Source organism: Culex pipiens, chromosome 3 (genome assembly GCF_016801865.2).
Source record: "Culex pipiens pallens isolate TS chromosome 3, TS_CPP_V2, whole genome shotgun sequence".
NCBI classification, from domain to species: domain Eukaryota; kingdom Metazoa; phylum Arthropoda; class Insecta; order Diptera; family Culicidae; genus Culex; species Culex pipiens.
The window spans coordinates 84,076,317-84,088,763 of NC_068939.1; the positions used below are offsets into that span (position 1 = coordinate 84,076,317).

Sequence of the window (12,447 nt, forward strand, 5' to 3'; positions counted from 1 at the left end):
AGCATTTACCTCACCTAGATTGTGTAAACAGGAATTTTTCAACATAAAAGAGATAATATAAACATCAATTTTAACATTTCGAAAATTAAGATAATTTAAAATATACTTTCTGATTTCGAATTTCTCACCTATACATTTCTTCTTTCAAAAAATGTTCTTATCCATTTCCCAGATAATAATATTAATTTTCGTTATCTTAAAACATTCGCCTATGATTTTATCCTAGTTATCGATACTAAATAGGGCACAGTTATACTCTAGTTGTTAAGGGGTCAAAAAAATTGCCTCATCTTTTCCGTTTATGTTTACTCTTGTTAAGCCAGACACTCGATATGTGTACCCTTCGATTTTGGGCTAACATAAAACATGCCTTTTTAGTAGAGCGTCCAATTTCCCGGGGTTACAAAATTCCCGGGAAACGGGAAATATTTAACAATTTTCTCGCGAAAATATAAATTTATCGAAAATTGTTCCGATCTAGATTCTGATTGATATTTTGCAGCAAAAATGTATAGAATAGCAACATAAATGGGCAAAATAAGCGTGAAGATCAATTAATTCCAGTTCGAACAAAATATCAATAAAAAATATATATATTTTTTTTGTTAACATTCCAACGCCCAAGGCTCCAAAAAAGTTGGAACGGTAACTTCAACTCGCTGGTTCTCGGGCATAACTCACCCAATCAAGATGATTCTTTTTTCCAGTGATTTGTTAGGATGTCTAGATGATCCAAGAACTTTGCAGAACTCAATTTGATCAAATCTGTAATTTTTGCGATCAAAAACATCGTTCCAACTTTTTTTTTCGCGTGTAAAAAAAAATCGTCGAAAATTCCGCGGAGGCAGTCTTTTTGAAAAAGTTGGAACGATGTTTTCGGTCGCAGAAATAACAGATTTGTTCAAATCAAGTTCTGCAAAATTTTAGGATCATCTAGACATTCTTACAAATCCCTGGAAACAAGAATCGTCCCGATTGGTTGAGTTATGCCCGAGAACCAGCGAGTTAAAGTTACCGTTCCATTTTTTTGCCTTACTCACCTCACTGAGGCAAGGCTTTAAAATCACTCGAAAAATGAACTTATTAAATACGACTCCTATATATACCTTCACGTATACCTATCGACTCAGAATCAAATTCTGAACAAATGTCTGTGGGGATGTGTGTAGACATGATTTTTTTTCCACGCGATTATCTCAGAACTGGCTGAACCAATTTTGGCCGGATCCGCCTTATTCTGTTCGTTGTAGGGTCCCCTAAGACCCTATTAAATTTTATTCTGTTTAGTTAAGTATTTATAAAGTTATGCCAAGAAAAAGATTTTTATAGATACAAAAAAAGGGTGATTTTTTGCCTAACCTCAAAAGGCCGTGTCTTTTTGTTTACGTGCGAGAGTCGCGCCAGATGCGAAACGCCCGGTTGCCACATTGCTTCAAATGAGAGTCTGCATGTTTTCTGGAAAAGTCTGTATCAGGTATATATTTTTTTCATAAACTTATTTTCATTATTACTTTGTAAATGTGAGGAAGGCACCACCCACTAATGGTGGATTAAGAAACGTGTTTTTTTTGGAGGCTTGGGCGTCCGTGTAAGTTGGACATGCGTTGGGCGTTCCAGTGTTAAGAAGTATGTTTTATTTATTTAATTTATTTAGTGTTTGGATCTTAAAATTCCTTTGGATTTGTCTCAAAGACCAGATTGAGAAAATAAGATTTATTGATAATAATAATATTGATAATTAAGTTGAAATGAACCAAAAAAATGTTTCAATGCCAAATATTTTTTCCAGAACAATTCTTACTGGTTTGGGCTCATGAATAAATAGACATGATTGCATTTTATAGGCACCTTTTATAAAATACGAAGCTGTTTTCTAGTAATTTTGAATGATTCAGCCTAATAAGTGATTTCGGTAAAGATAATTTTCATAACAAAAAAATATTAGCTTCATGGTTAAACCACTTGTGCCCTTGGTCGCTCTAGTTCTCTACCAATTGTCAACTTTAAGCTGTAATTTTTCAAACACATTTAAACAAATTAACCTAATTCTTTTTGCACAACTCTTTTTGAGACATTTAATGATACCAATCAAACTTTCATCCAATTTGGTCATGGCAAAAAAACGTAAAAAACATAAATTTTGAACACGGCGGACCATTTTAAAATGATTGAACAACAATTTTTGTTTTAAAAAACTAACCACAATTATAATAGTTAAATTTCATTCCATAATATCGTAATTCTCTAGATTTATTTTAAAAGGTCCTATATGTTATTGTGTTTTATATGTTTATAGAACCTATTCAAAAAATGTCTAGTTTTGTTCTTAGTTGTGAAATCAAACCCTTAAATGAAATTTTCAAACGAACTGGTAAGTTCAATAAGAACGGTGAATAGAATTAAATAAAATAAAATTGGGTTTTATCATTATTATTTTTTTGGCAAACTTAATTTAGAGAAAATAATGCCAAAAAGTTAAGAAAATGTATACTACCGCTTGAATTTCGGAAACGGGAAATTATTTTTTTCGGGAAATCCCTGGAATTCCAAAGAATTTTTATCCCGGGAAGGAAAATTGGACGCTCTATTTTTTAGTTTTTATCAATCTTTTCAATTAAGAATTCATTATCAATTTGCTACGATTTATTAATATGATAAGGTCAATGCAAATTATGTTTTAAAATTGTGTCTCTCATTTTTAAAATTCCCTTATAAATCAATGGATTTTTTTTGCTAAACATTTGAACTTTCATTGAAAAAATAAACTTGTAAAATTATTGTTAGCACGGATAGAAATCTTGTAAGCAGAATCTATTATGTCAAATTTGTAAACATTAAGTTGATTCCGAATTCGTGAACAATTTGCTTAGTTTTGAAGTAAACTTTTAAAAAATCGAAAACACTGTTTTCAATTTTCAAAAAAAATGTCTAAGATTACAATTGGGTAATTCTCTACCAACTCACACGAAATCGGGAAAAGTTGCCCCGCCCCGACTCCTTTTCGATTTGCGTGAAACTTTGTCCTAAGGGGTAACTTTTGTCCCTGATTACGATTCCGAGGTCCGTTTTTTGATATCTCGTGACGGAGGGGCGGAAAAAAGAGGTGTTTTTCAATAATGTGCAGCCTGAAACGGTGATGAGATAGAAAATTTGTGTCAAAGGGATTTTTATGTAAAATTAGACGCCCGATTTGATGGCGTACTCAGAATTCCGAAAAAAAACGTATTTTTCATCGAAAAAAAACACTAAAAAAGTTTTAAAAATTCTCCCATTTTCCGTTACTCGACTGTAAAAATTTTTGGAACATATCATTTTATGGGAAATTTAATGTACTTTTCGAATCTACATTGACCCAGAAGGGTCATTTTTTCATTTAGAACAACAATTTTTCATGTTTGCTCTTTAACAATGAAGGAGAACTACCTAGTTCACGAAGACAGCTTATCGGTCAACGCTTAAGCCCTGGGGCTGCGGCAAAGCGAGTTCTCGTAGCATGAAGTGGTGTCCATAGTGCTTATAAAAAAGAATTTATACCCAAATTTTAACTAATGCACTGCCGTTCTACGCATAATTGTCCCATGTCAGTTTTGGACGATTTTGACTTTATTACATTTTTAAGTTTAGTTTGATATGTACTTTAAGAAAAAAACATAAAATCTGGTACTTTGTTCGGAAACTCATCAAAAACAACACCAAGTCTGTTTGTCCCATCGTTAAACTTCTACGCATAATTGTCCCACCAAGTATTTTCTTACACGGAATCATTAGTTTTACTAACCATTATGTCTTGTTTATCTGTTGTATAGCTACAGAATCACAATTAAGGGTGATAAACTGCTAACTGGGGCGATTAGGGACACATAGGGCAAATAGGAACCCACGGGACAATTATGCGTAGAAACACAGAAATCGGTAGAAAAATTTCAATCGCGTTTTTCTCAGTTGCACTTTTTTGAACATGGGACAATTATGCGTAGAACGGCAGTGCACTAGGATCAAATCATGCCCCTTGACTTGACAAGGCCCAGGGAAGAAGCATCGCGCGCCTCCTTTTAAATATATATAAAAAAAAATAAAAATTCAAACAAATCCAAATTTTTTTTTAGGTCACGGATATTTGAAAAGCGTTCTTACCACGAAGGTTTTTTTTAGATACATTGATTTGTAATAATAAACTTCATCAGCCTTGGCGTGATGTCCATGTACGTCTTAAAAATTTCAATGGAGCTTTAAAAAATAGTTTCGCTTAAAATTGTTATTTAAAAAAACAAGGTGACTATGATAGTCACTGTGCTTCTTATTAATGTCAACAAAAAAGTGAGCAACTTACCAAACTGTTCTTCTGAAAATGCCCTCAAAACTGGCGTTTTTTTATTTCTGTTTCAGTAACGTCTAAAACTTGTAAAACTAGAAACTTTTTTCCGGTTTTTTCACTTAAAGAGTTTTTAAATAATCCTATTTATCAAAATATGTGGAGTCGGAGTCGGACTATGATTTTTTGAAAGCTGGAGTCGGAGTCGGAGTCGGCTAGAGTTGGTAGACCAGAGTTGGAGTTGGTAGACCAGAGTTGGAGAGTCGGTTGGATCTGAAAGCCGGAGCCGGTGTCGGAGTCGGCTAATCCTAGAAAGCCGGAGTCGGAGTCGGAGTCGCTTGAAATATGACCCGACTCCGCAGCCCTGCCAGCAACCATAAATTCTGGAGTTTTTTTAAAAGGTCCAACAAACCAAATTTTCAGTTTTTGCTTTTTGGGTGTTTTTTAATACTCTTACGCAAGGTGGTTTGTGTAAACTTCTGATAATCCATTAAAAAATAAAATATTGTCTTCAAACCTTGAAATTTAACTAATATGGAAATACTGAAGTAGAAACAATTCGCAACTGTCAAACTCTCTGAGGCTTTGGACAACGATTAAATATTTTTTGTATTTATTTTTAATTTGGATAAAACTTTGAACGTACTTTTTCAATTACCAAATTAGACATTTTGCATCATTAGTTTATCTATACAAGTTTTCATACAATTTTGGCTATTCAGCGATTCCACGTCAAACCAAAATGATCCAGATCAAAAGCAAGGGTTTCCAGAAGCATTTATTACTTGCCAGTCTGCCAATTAATAACTCAAATTACATCTGCCAGTTAATACTGGTCCAAATGAATTAATTACATTAAATTACTTTATTACTTTTCACTATGATGAAAAAATATATAAGTTAATATTAAATAGATTTAAGTATTTATTTCTACGATTCTAATCTTAAATATTTATTAATAGCTCATTCGATAGCTCTTTCAAAAATAAATTTTATGAAATAAAATAAAAACACTCAATATCAAGCAAAGTACAAACAGTATTGTTTTGTTCAAAGTCTTAAATAATGCTTTTTTATTTATTTATTTTTTGTGCCAATTTGGATATTGTGATTTTTTTTTGAGTGCATAATTGGCAAAGGGAGCGCGTGGTCGTAAAAAAATATTCGGAGTGAAAAGTGATTTTTTTTTGTTTGTGCCTTTTGTTTCGCATTTTTGTCGTGAATTGTGCGAACGTCGTGTGGTGCGCTAGTCTTTTTTGTGTTGAAAAGACCTTCCCATAGCTCCGTAGCTCGGAGGGCTCGACGTCGGTTGTTTGTGTGTTAAGCCCTCTCCATAGCATCGTAGCTCGAGAGGCAACGAAAATCAATACCTAATCTAGCTAATAGAAAGAAGATAGGAAGGCACTTGATGATTGAGTTCGTCGCGTCTATTCCGTAACAAATTCATGAACTAAATGATTATATAATTAAAAATCAGACTACGCTATCATTGCAGCATTGCGTTTAACACCTCATACTATAAACAAATATTATTTGGTTTTATCTTTCCACAGCCGGCTGTCTAAGATTAAACCATTGTAATGGAAGAATCTTCCGGCTGCTCTCTGAGCTCAAATAAAAAGGAAAACAAGCACGAAATTTATGTTTCAGCATGTGTATTGAACCGTTCCAATCGTGTTAGTATGTGTGTGTGCGTACAAAAACTTCCACTTCCTCTTCCCGTCACTTTCCCTTCATTCTTCTTCCTTTTCCCGCGCTTCACGCGCCTTTCCGGCTTATTGCACTTTTCCTTCTTTTCCTTCCTCCATCTTTTTTCCTTCCCCCGCTCCTCTCTCTTCTCCTCCTCCGCATGACCTTGCACTGGTTCACCCTCTGATCGCCAAACGCCGCGTGGCGTGTCGCCTTTTGCCCGCGCCCACGCGGAATTCTTCAATTCGGCCCGACCAGCCAACACTTTCCCTCACAAGCACCGCTTTTCTTCTTTTCCGCTTCCTCGCGGCATCTGGGCCAATCCGCTCCGCCACCGCTGACCGCCTTCGGGTGTGAGAATGGACGAACGTCCAGGCCGCTCCGTCCTTGCGCGGACTCTTGCGTGCCCGACCCGGTCGCTGGCGAAGCACTCCCCCGATCGCAGCAGGCGTGGATGCCCTTTTCTGATGACGCCTCGTGAATCGGCCATTTTGTTGTTCTCCGTTCGGCGTGGCATTTGCCCGGGTTTGGATCGCCTTCTGGGGCCTTTTTTTCCGGCGGCGTCGTTGGCCGAGGTTGATAATTTGTGCGGCACTTGGCGTCGGCCGGCGAGCAGCAAAACCGCAGGTGCGTGCGCACCGTTCAGCAGACGACGATCAAAAAAGACCGGAATTTGATGTGCTGCTGTGAGCAGCTCGTTTTGAGTTCGCCGACAGCTGTCACTTTGACTGGTGCGCCGTCAAAGCTTTTTTCGTCGATCTGTGCTGTGTCGACGAACGAGGGGTTTTTAACGAGGGGGGTTGCTTGCGTGCAACTTTTGGTGCACGGAAAGGCAAATTTTTTGCGACAAAAAAACACAATTGCTACACAACCTTACCACAAGGGAAAGAATTTTCCGTGTGGTATGATAGTGCCACACGGAAAATTCTACGTCTACACTTCTCTTGAAGTGTGCTGGAGACTGCCTGACCCGTGACCTACGTCACATGACTAAAACTAAACATTATCCACAAAAGCTAAAGTGCGAGAGACCAAAAAACTCTCCAGATAGCATGCTCCGTACATCCAACATAAACTAAATCGATACACTGCAGACCGAATCTGCACAAAAGTGGTCAGGCGGTCGTCTTCTTTACGACCCAGAACGTCTCCAGCTTCACCCCCATCATGGCAACTCCTTGTGCGAGCTTGAAAGTCAAAAGTGGGTCTTGAGATTTAACCAAGGAACATTATTTTTACATCTCGAATTGAACTAATGTATTTATGCTAAAAATGTACACATGTCCATTATTTTTTTTTTTGTTAGCTAGGCATAAGGCTGGTACAAATTTTATTTAATGTTTTTGTCCCTCAGCTCTGACAAAGTCAAAGTCAAGAGGGGGGAATAATTTATAAAATATCACAGTAATGCTACAGTCAAAAAATTACATTTTACCACGTAATTTTTCGGCCCAACTTTGAAGGCGGGGGAGGGGTTACAAAAACTTTAAACGAAATTTGGACCAGCCTTTTAGCATTTCGAGTACTACAAGTTTACATTTCGAAAATTAAGATAATTTAAACTATACTGTACTGCTTTCTGATTTCGAATTTCTCACCTATAAATTTCTTCTTTCAAAAATGTTCTTATCCATTTCGCAGATAAAAATATTAATTTTCGTTATCTTAAAAACATTCGTCTAAGGTTTTATCCTAGTTATCGATACTAAATAGGGCACAGTCTAGTTGTTAAGGGGTCAAAAAAGTTGCCTCATCTTTTCCGTTTATATTTACTCTTGTTTAGCCAGGCACTCCATATGTGTTTCTTTTTTAGTAGAGCGTCCAATTTCCCGGGGTTACAAAATTCCCGGGTAACGGGAAATATTTAACAATTTTCCTGGGAAATCACGGGAACTCTCACAAAAATTTAAATTTATCGAAAATTGTTCCGATCTTGGTTCTGATTGATATTTTACAGCAAAAAAGCAACATAAATGGGCAAAATAAGCGTGAAGATCAATTAATTTTAGCTCGAACAAAATATCAATAACAAATATATGTTTTTTTTTTGTTAAGAAGTATGTTTTATCTATTTAATTTATTTAGTGTTTGGGCAGTGAGTAAAACAAATCAATGCTCCAAAATCTTAAAATTGCTTTCAAATGTATCTCTGAGACCAGATTGAGAAAATAAGATTTATTGATAATAATAATATTGATTATTAAGTTGAAATGAACCAAAAAAATGTTTCAATGCCAAATATTTTTTCCAGAACAATTCTTACTGGTTTGGGCTCATGAATAAATAGATATGATTGCATTTTTTGGGCACCTTTTATAAAAAACGAAGCTGTTTTCTAGTGATTTTTAATGATTCAGCCTAATAAGTGACTTCATTAAAGATAATTTTCATAACAAAAAAAAATTAACTTCATGGTTAAACCTTTTGTGACCTTGGTCGCTCTAGTTCTCTACCAATTGTCAACTATAAGCTGTAATTTTTCGAACACATTTAATCTAATCTAATCTAATCAGACCCTAGCGCAGCCAATCTTTCGAAGGGATCCTGGAGAGTGCCTTAGGTTAGATGACGCCTAGCACTCTTCTTGTCATTTATTAACATTTGTAGTGCGCCATTGCATTGAAATGCATTGAAACATCACAAGCGTTAAAGCGGCCAGGCCTACTGCGTAAAGCCGTATCGCAGAGATGATTCGTAATTGGGTTGAGTTTGAGCACTGAGTGTTCGAACAACAACACAATTCTGAATCGACAGGGGAGGAAGAAGCGTGGGGACACACCACCATACGCTCCGAGATTTGGTTGTATTCGTTGGGAGCACCATGCTAAGAAGGTTTGGTACTCCGAGACCCTCTGGGATGGGACATTGTATTTCCACGAATTCCCTGGACACTATTTGCCATGGTTATAGCGCCACAACTCGCTCTCTGTAACAGTATTCCTAATTCCAGTCCACGCTCACCAAGTCGTCATGGCCTAGTGGTTAGCATTTTTGCTTACCAATCCAAAGGACGGGGGATAGAACCCCGCCTCGAGCGACTTTGATTTTTCGTTCATATTTATCATTTCAAATTTATGAGTTCTTAACTTTCTCGTTGGGAGCAGATGGGAATTGAACTCAGAACCATTCGCTTACAAAGCGAACACCGTAACCAGTCAGCAACGGCTGCTCCTAATTTTTCGAACACATTTAAACATATTAACCTAATTCTTTTTGCACAACTCTTTTTGAGACATTTAATGATACCAATCCAACTTTCATCCAATTTGGTCATGGCAAAAAAACGGTCCTATATGTTATTGTGTTTTATATGTTTATAGAACCTATTAAAAAAAATGATAAATTATCTAATTTTATTCTTTGTTGTGAAATCAAACCCTTAAATGAAATTTTCAAACGAACTGGTAAGTTCAATAAGAACGGTAAATAGAATTGAATAAAATAAAATTGGGTTTTATCACTATTATTTTTTTGGCAAACTTAATTTAGAGAAAAAAAAATGCCAAAAAGTTAAGAAAATGTATACTGCCGCTTGAATTTCGAAAATTAACGGGAAATTTACAAATTTCCCGAGAAACGGGAAATTTATTTTTTCGGGAAATCCCTGGAATTCCAGGGAATTTTATTTCCGGGAAGGAAAATTGGACGCTCTACTTTTTAGTTTTTATCAATCCTTTTCAACTAAGAATTCATTATCAATTTGCTACGATTTATAAATATGATAAGGTCAATGCGAATTATGTTTTAAAATGGTGTCTCTCAGTTTTAAAATTCTCTTATAAATCAATGGATTTTTGTTGCGAAGCATTTGAACTTTATTGAATTTTATTCTAAGACTATTGTTAGCACGGATTGAAATCTTGTAAGCTGAATCTATAATTTCATATTTGTAAACATTGAGTTGATTCCGAATTCGTGAATAATTTTCTTAAGTAAACATTTTAAAAATCGAAAACACTGTTTTCAATTTTTAAGAAAAACTGTCTATGATTACAACTCAAAATTCGTTGACATTGATTCTTTCGTGATTCAGGCTCGATCTCGAGCCAGATCAACTCGAAGTCCCGGCTCGTTCTCGCTCGAAAGATCGACAAGTCGTCAAGTCGAAGCATAAACGCCAGCACATTTACGCTTGCGCGTGAAAATGTTCTTTCTGGCTTCTGATAATAGATCGACAAAGATCAACATATTTTTTAAGTTAATCATAGACTTAAATTAAAGACAGAGTACCCTTCATTTTTTTCTAATAATGTCAATCCAATATGTTTTACTTAATTAAATTTAAACATCTTGCACCCATAATGTACCTCTGAAATTAAAAAAATGGCATTTGAGGTATAGCCTAAAAATATTTGAAGCTTTAGGTCAAATTCTCACTGGGTGGTATCATTTTGTTTCTGAAAAATTAATTGCACCAATATATTTGTCGGAGTTTCATCATTTTGTAAGAAAGGCTCTATTTCACCTCTGGTGATATTAAATCGGGGTTTTGCTATAAAAATGTCTTTTTTTTTATCGAAACCCGCCTATAGCCGGAGTTTTGTTGTAGAAGGTCATAAATTCATTGTGTCACTTTTTCTGTATTTTGAAGCAAAGGGGATCTAATAGGTATTTTTTACATATTTAAAATTTTTAAACAATAAATGAAAACAAAATATTTTAAGAATTCATTGAGCAGCAAACTGTTGTTATATATGTGTAAAGCAATTTAATGTATTTTTTTTATTTTGCTTTAAAATAGTAATTTTGAATTTTTTTGCTAAATTGCACAATTAACACAATTAAACAGTTATTTCCTTTTTTTAATTGTTGTTTTTAGATTTTTATCAATTTGGTTTGGTTTAGAGGTAAATGAAAAAAATTGAGGTAAAAAAAATTAGACCTCTGTTTGCTGAAATACAACAAAAAAATGAAAAAAAGATGTGTTGGTTATTACCTAAAAGGTACCTTTAACTTTCCTTTGCCAGTTTCTATTCCAGTGTAAAAAAAAGAACTTTCGTATTTTTTTATCTTGATGATATTTTTTATGAAATACTTATATATTAAAAAGGTTTAATTTATTATTTTGAAAAAAAGCTGTAACAATTTGAAAAAAATCATATATTCTTTAAAAAGTAAAATTTAATCCCAGTGCAGCGAGTAATAAAGTACAACACACCAAAACTTTTATCATAAGCCTGTATCAGTTTCTCCAGCCCAGATTTACTGCTATTCGTCAGCAGTAACTCTCGATTAAATTTATGACACTCAATCTTATCAAAGCTTCACAAATCCTCGTTCTATCAGCAGCAGACGACACGAAACACGATACAATACAAAATTCTAACCGACCGACCGATCATATGTGCAACCCACTAGAACTGTAGAATCCATCGCAAACCAGTCCAACAATAGTCGCCGAGCTTCCCCGTTTCAACGCGATGCTGCAGCATCCCCAAACCAAGTTAGCATCAATCTACTAACTAACCACATATAGTACGAACAGCATTGTGTCTCAACGTTGCAGCATATTTTGCTCAATTAAAGGGAATTAAATCAATTAAAGCAAACGATGATGCTTTTACAGAGCAAAGCAGCGTTTCGCCAACGGTCAACCTAACCTTAAAAGTATCTTTTTTTCTTTTTCGATCATATTTTGCAGATATGAAACACGCCTCAAAACTGCCCAAACTGCGACTTATCTTCAAACAACTAAGACACCAAAAAGTCCGCCCAGCATCTTGCCCTCAAAGTCACCCAAAGTCACGACGGCTCCACGTCCCAATCCGCGGTCAAATTGAAAAATTAAATTGACATTTCCGGTGAAACGGCCTGCCTTGTTTACTCCGAATGTCCACGCGTGTCTGATCGACTTTTTGGACGGGAAACGTCGAATCGGAAAAGGTGTTGGTCTGTGAAATTTGTGAATTGTGCGATTAAATTGAGCGTGAAAAGAGGTGTGAAATTTGAGCAAAATAAATAGGGGAAAACTGTTGAGGCCAAGTGAAACTGATCGTTTCAACGCACCACTGGAAATGTGATAGTGGCCGCGGATTGATAATTACAGCCCAAACCGAGCCACTAATTAAACTGTAACTGCTACTGGTGCTGTGTAACCCTAGACCCGCTCTAAACCCCAGCATCATAACACAATTAGGTGGGTTTAATTGCGAGAAGATTCAATTAGAGCGCTCAGCAGCACCCACCGGAGACTAGTTTAGTTTTGAGTCGGAACGGAAACGGAGCTAGACTAGCTGGCGATTAAATCTGGTCGTGATTGAAAAGTACTTAGCAGCCGCACAGGTGAGTTAAACATTGACTCGAACTCTGATTACATACCGGCCTTAGCTTTCAATTCAGCAACTAGAGTACCATGCGACTCCATTGAAGCACAATACAGTAAAACTCTGATGGTTTGACTTTGATCTAATATGACTTTTTACTCAAATCATCGACTTTTCACTGCA

General features: G+C 35.8%; 1 protein-coding gene across 3 annotated transcripts in view; it reads left to right on the top strand.

The window, feature by feature from the left end:
* Window positions 1-12,447, top strand: part of LOC120427113 (SLIT and NTRK-like protein 6) — a 30,170-nt gene that overhangs the window by 1,454 nt on the left and 16,269 nt on the right. For 2 of the 3 annotated variants that reach the window (XM_039591963.2, XM_039591962.2), the window contains one exon: window positions 11,643-12,283. The exons of the other annotated variant lie outside the window; for it this stretch is intronic. The gene's annotated coding sequence lies outside the window, so the exon portion shown is untranslated. The remainder of the gene's footprint in view (window positions 1-11,642; window positions 12,284-12,447) is intronic. 3 annotated transcript variants of the gene reach the window in all.